This window comes from Microcebus murinus, chromosome 13, assembly GCF_040939455.1.
Source record: "Microcebus murinus isolate Inina chromosome 13, M.murinus_Inina_mat1.0, whole genome shotgun sequence".
NCBI lineage: Eukaryota > Metazoa > Chordata > Mammalia > Primates > Cheirogaleidae > Microcebus > Microcebus murinus.
Window position 1 is genome coordinate 15,391,758 of NC_134116.1, and position 6,015 is coordinate 15,397,772.

General features: G+C 34.7%; 1 protein-coding gene across 1 annotated transcript in view; it reads left to right on the plus strand.

The window, feature by feature from the left end:
- Positions 1 to 6,015, plus strand: part of FGF14 (fibroblast growth factor 14) — a 649,836-nt gene that overhangs the window by 366,124 nt on the left and 277,697 nt on the right. The window lies entirely within an intron of this gene.

Genomic DNA, 6,015 nt, shown 5'->3' on the forward strand with positions numbered 1-6,015 from the left:
AAGTGTATCTGTCTTTTTGATAGAGTGACTTCCTTTCCTTTGGGTAGATATCTAGTAGTGCAATTGCTGGATCAAATGGTAAATCTACTTTTAGTTCCTTGAGAAATCTCCATCCTGTTTTGCACAGAGGTTATACTAATTATATCGCACCAATAGTATGTAAGCATTTGGAGATACTACAGGAAGAAGTTGCAGAACAGAACTAGAAGGAGCAAGATTTTGGCAGAAACTGACCTCTAAGGAGTGTTTAATAAATTATTATTGTATAAATAAATGGCTTTATAAAAGATAAACACACTTTCCTTTTCTTCTCAGTGTTTACACCTAAGAACAGGAAGGAGGATGATTCTGGGCAGAGCTGAGTGGACCCAGTTGTGTTATCTCCATGAATTATTCACATCTCTTGCTCTAAAGTGTGGAACAAACCAGGCTAAAGTTGTTTTTGAGGCTTCTTCCCCTTTCTGTAGGAATAGCACCTGCCTTTGTGCACTAGTTAGTGTCATCTGCTGCCATTTTAACTATTTGGTTGAATAGTGTCACATCAACTTTATTTTCTGTTTCAAATCTGTTATATAATATAAACCCACTGTGAGAGAATGTTCTGTTTCTAAGCTAAAGTGAGGAGTTATGCTATTTCAACCATGTACTTAGTAAAAAGAGAATGGTTCATTTAAAGTGTGAAAGTAACTAAATAGGGCCCAGCGGTAGCAGCAGTGCCATCTTCTTTTTCTCTACTCTACTGTTGCTTAATTTTAGAAAGACTTGACTCCTCCATTTCTGTCTGGGTATCTTTTTTTTTAATCATTCAAAAATCAAGAACTTTTGAATCATGAAATTTTGTGATCAACTTTGTCAGGGTTTCTATAGAGAACTGGAAAATATCAGTGTTCTTTGCCTCATCTCTGTCTTGCTTTGGAAAACTTGACTAATTATGTGTCGGAGAAGGAGAGGACAAGGAGAGAGGGTACTTTTACATTTTTGATTATTTCCTTTAGAAATGATTTCCTTTAGTTTACCTAATTATAAATAAGTGTAATCTTTCCTTAAAATTATTAACACATTGGAATGTTAAAACAAGATATAACTAGTTTTTTTTTTTTAAATAATAACAATTATTCCGAAAGTGTCCAGAAATGTTCAAGCTCTTATCCTGGTGGTGGGTGTTTAAATTGGAGGAGACTTTCTGAGGTACAATTTTGAAATCTCTATAATTTCTTTTGAATATTATTATAGAGATTTCAAAATTGTACTTTTTGACTCAAGTTTTCTATTTCTAAAATTGTATCCCAATGAAATAATTTGAAACATGTGTACAGATATAAATACAAATATGTTGATTGCAGTGCACAGTGAAACCACAAACTCAAGCACATCAAACTCATAAACAACAAATTCTAACCAATTGATAATAGGAGATTGATTAGAAAACTTACTAAAAGAACGGAATACTATTTAGGCATCAAAAATTATGTTTTAACTGTCTATTGTCAATCTATTCATCCAAACTGTTCACATGGAAAGATGCTTGTGATGTTTTATTAAATAAAAAGGGTTGTGAAATATCATTTTAAGTATGATCGTACACACATAATACATACACAAAAGTATGCATGGTAAAGTCTGAATGAATATACAATATATATGAAACGATAGCTTTTTTCCTCATTTTTAAATCTATGCATTCCATTTTTTCTTCAAAGAACATGTATAACTTTCATATTAAGGAAGAAAATGTTTTTTGCATTCCATTCTCACAACCAAAAATATGCAAATTGGCCTAAGTTTTCAATCAGTTTTCTATAAATCAGAATGAGTATATCCAATCCTCATTTGTGATCAAATATAGATTTAGGATTGGTAAAATTAGATCTTAGAACAGGAGTAACTCACAAATGACTCTCAATCTCTTCAATCCAACAATTAGGTAGGGTTGTGATTGCATATCAGTTTCATTGGTCTTAAAAATTCCCACTAAAAATGCGCTTGATTTATATTAAATAGATTAGCTCCCATAACAAGTTCAAGAGAACATCTGCTCACATCCTAGAAAACACTAACATTTACATACATATTCATGCTTTCCTTGTTCAAGAGAGCAATCAAAGCAACACATGAGAAGAGCCAAGAAGTATACTAATCATCTTGTTATTTAAAGGCAGTCAATTATCCAAGTGTGTGATCTCAAAGCAATGAATGACATTATTTACATGACTCAGCATCAGTATCATTGCACTTTCCCAGTGCAAGATGCCAGATCCTTTTAGCTCCTGCCCTATGATACACATGGTTTAATGGGAAGATGTATGTAACCCAAAAATACAAAAATGCCTTTGGCAGTGCAGAATAGCACCATTCAATCCTGAGGTCGGTTCATCAAATAGACAGTCAGCAGAAATGATTTTAATAACAATGGAGTGAACTGGAGAGGTCTTTGCTCACTTGTAAAATATAAAAAATTCAGTAACTGTGGGAAATGAAGAATGGATGAGTATGTTTTCTAGGCAGATGGATGGAAGACCATTTCAGACCTCCCAGGTAGGAAAGATTTGTACCTGTCTCTAGTAGCTGGTGCATACACACCACACACACACCAATGAGATGACAGTTGGTAATCCGGTTTTCTTTTAATTTTCTCTTGGTGGTCATGATAGCTTTGTTTAATTAGGTGAAATTAGAAGATGTTTAAACCTTTAGAAAACTGATTTTTAAGATTTCTTTAAAATAATCTTTACTTCATTATTTTTGTAATAATTTTCACCTGACTTACAAATAGGGATGCAGCGAGATAGGATGATTCATTTGTGACCTGTAGCCTCATTTCTTCTCTACCTTGATTTTCAGTGCACTCTAAAGCTCAATACTTTATATGCCCCCATTCCCTGATTTTTTTTTTCTTCTGCTGCTCCACTTTATTCCAATAACAAAATGTCTTAGAAGTACAGTAGGACCTCAATATAGTTTTTTCATTACTATAGTAACTTAAATACATCACCAGGTGACCAATGTCCTTGAAACATAACAGCATAGAGTAAAACTTCAATAACCCCTGTCATGATTTTAGTAAAAATGAGAAGTATTTTCACAGGTCTTCCTTCTTTAGAGTGAGTTCTCACAGGGATGAACTTTTTGGCCATTTGGTTGATAGGAAGAGTTTGATGAACATTGTTTGGCAGATTGAGCAATGGAGTCACAGAGTCCCTGAATGTCATTATCTGCTGGATGGTGTCAGAGCAGTGCTGGGATTCATCTCCCCCCAGCTACCTGGTCTTATACCTGCCTCTCTCCTCACTAATGAGGAACACAGAAACATGCCCATAGTTCTAAACTTGGCCCACTTTTATTTCCATCCTATTTCTCATATCTACATAATAAGTGCATTCATGGTTTTTTGGTTATGGGACACATTTGCCTTAAAGTGAAACTTGTTAATAGTGCCTCAGATGTACTTAAACACTTACACGGTACACTGTGCATTATATCCAGTGGACACCCTTACATGATTCAGAGTAATACCCACCATCATTTATGAAAACCCTACATCCTTTTATTTCTTTTGTTTCCTCTGAGACAAATTTGGAGAGCCATGCTAATTAAAACAACTGCACTGTTGAAATTGCAGTTAAAAACTTTGTTTATAAAAGCCTCGTGTCCTTTGTTTTCTAGAAAAGGGACTTCTTTCTGACCTATGGATTTTTGTCCACATTCTCTCTGAAGTAAGATTTTTGTGACTCATGTTTCAGACCATGGTAGTTTTCAAGGCTTTTGGTTGTTTATTTTGGCTTATTTCAGGTATGAAAAGGCCTATGTATTTCAAAATTCAGTTTGGTTACGTCGGGCTTGTTTCTGTGTTTGGGTGGAACAAAAGGGATTTGCCTTTTACAAAAAGGTAGGGGCTTTCTACAAGATTTCTATAGTATCATGTGGTATTTGTTAAATCCGTTTGCTTTCAGAGTTTCACGTTATGTTGTTCATAATTACAACAGACTGAAAGCAGGTGGCCTTGCGCTGAGGCAGAATTCTGTCTAATCTACCTTCGGTTAACTACCCTGAGCTCCTTTGGCACCAGTCAGTATTATTGATTGACAATTAAGTAGACCCACCTGTAGTTAATCTTCCTCAGCTGTTTTCCTTTATGTCTTTTTCTCTTTATAATTACACAAGAATATATTTTACCCAAAAGATTTTTAAAATGATGTTTTCAAAATAATTTCAGGTTTACATAAAAGTTGCAAACGTAGTCCAGAGAGTTCCTGTATACACTTCCCTACTTTCCCACATTGTGAACGTTTTTCCCAATAAGCTTTAAACTTCTTGATGAATATGTCTCATTTATCTCTAGAGCCCTGGCAACACTAAGAACTGTTTTGGGACCTAGTACTTACTGATTGGGTTTTAATAAATTGGGGGTAGATAGACAATTGGAGAAGCACATTTTAGCTGATTTATATTTTATAGATAAATAAGAGTGGTGATGGTTTTATATTTATTATAAATATGATACATATATCCAATATCATTGCAAGTTCAGGAACAAGCTGTCATTCATTTTAAATTTCCTTATGTCTGTTCTAAATGATTATAATGATGGCTTTAAGTATGCAAAGGTTTTACCTAAGTTAAGTCAGAAATACTTGAGAGATCAAAGCTGATCCATTTCTTAAAACTGATTACAAATTATATCAGGAATAATATTTCAGGAAAGATTAACATTTATTTCACATATTACATCAGGTTGTTGTATTTTACAAGCTAGTTTTATAAAGATAATTTACATCATTGGATTTTTCCACATCTGAGTAATGATGAGAAGCCCTTAATAAGGTACGCCACCTAAAGTCCCTTTTTCAGATGACTTTGTAACTAAATAGGGTCATCTTTGGGGCATGTACTGATGTGCACTACAACTCAGAAATCAATCAGAAAAACATACATAGAATATTGGAGAGATCAGTGAACTGATGTTGTTCCTGCTCTGTATAAAGAAAAAGATGAAATGCAGTAACTCGAAGACTAGGCCACATTATGATGTTTTGTATGGTGCTGGCATTGAACAGAGAAATCTCTGTGCAAGTTTAAAAGCTACTATTTGCATAGAGAATACTGTAATTCAAGAGCAAAATAGACATTTCTTGGACTTATTTGCATTTGATTATGTAGCCACATAGGGATTTTTATAACAGCATCACTAAAAGGATACAAGAACTAAAAAGAAATCCTTTCTGTGAAAAATAGATAGTAAAGCAAAACTTGCACAATTTGCATTAAATTTTGGATTACTTCCTTAGACTAAATCCCAGGAATAAATTAAGTCAGATGTCCAAAATGTCGTCTGTTGCCTGACATTCCTAATATAATCTCTTCTTTGGAAAAGAATTGATACCTCCATATAAATACATGCTTCTCCAAAGGTAAATCAGCCAAGATAATTACTGAGGGATGAGATAACCTCACATCCAGTTCCTGGAGCTAATCAGGTTAACCTATGCCTGGAGGGACCATAACTAGAGAGAGGCAGGTTGTCATGTAGAGAAAGTATCACTAAGGTTGACAGGCATTCCAGTAAAGATTAGATTGCTTTGCTATCTACAGGGAATACTTTGGCCAAAGGGTCACTGGTTTTAAAAGGAGGCTTCAGGTCAAACTTTTGCTTATGCCAGGCCTTAGTCTATAGGATGGTGGACCTGACACATTCCAGTCTGGTCTGATGAAACAACTGTTTTCTACTCCTGCACTGAATCATGGAAACATAACATTCTGACATGACTCATCTCCTTTTTTTTCTCCCTAAACATAATCAGACTGATAGAAAACATCTGGAAGAATTTCTAGTCCCTTTTCAAATGTAAGCCTATTACAAATTCTCTTTTCTTTCCTCTCTGCTGAAGGCACTGGATGCTTTACCTCCCAACCTGATAGAGCAAATACTGTTTTGTTGTATTTTTGTTCTTTTGCCTGAATAACGCTAGCCAATGCAGAAGTGTGGGCTATAAATTCATCGATGAAACCTAGGACTCC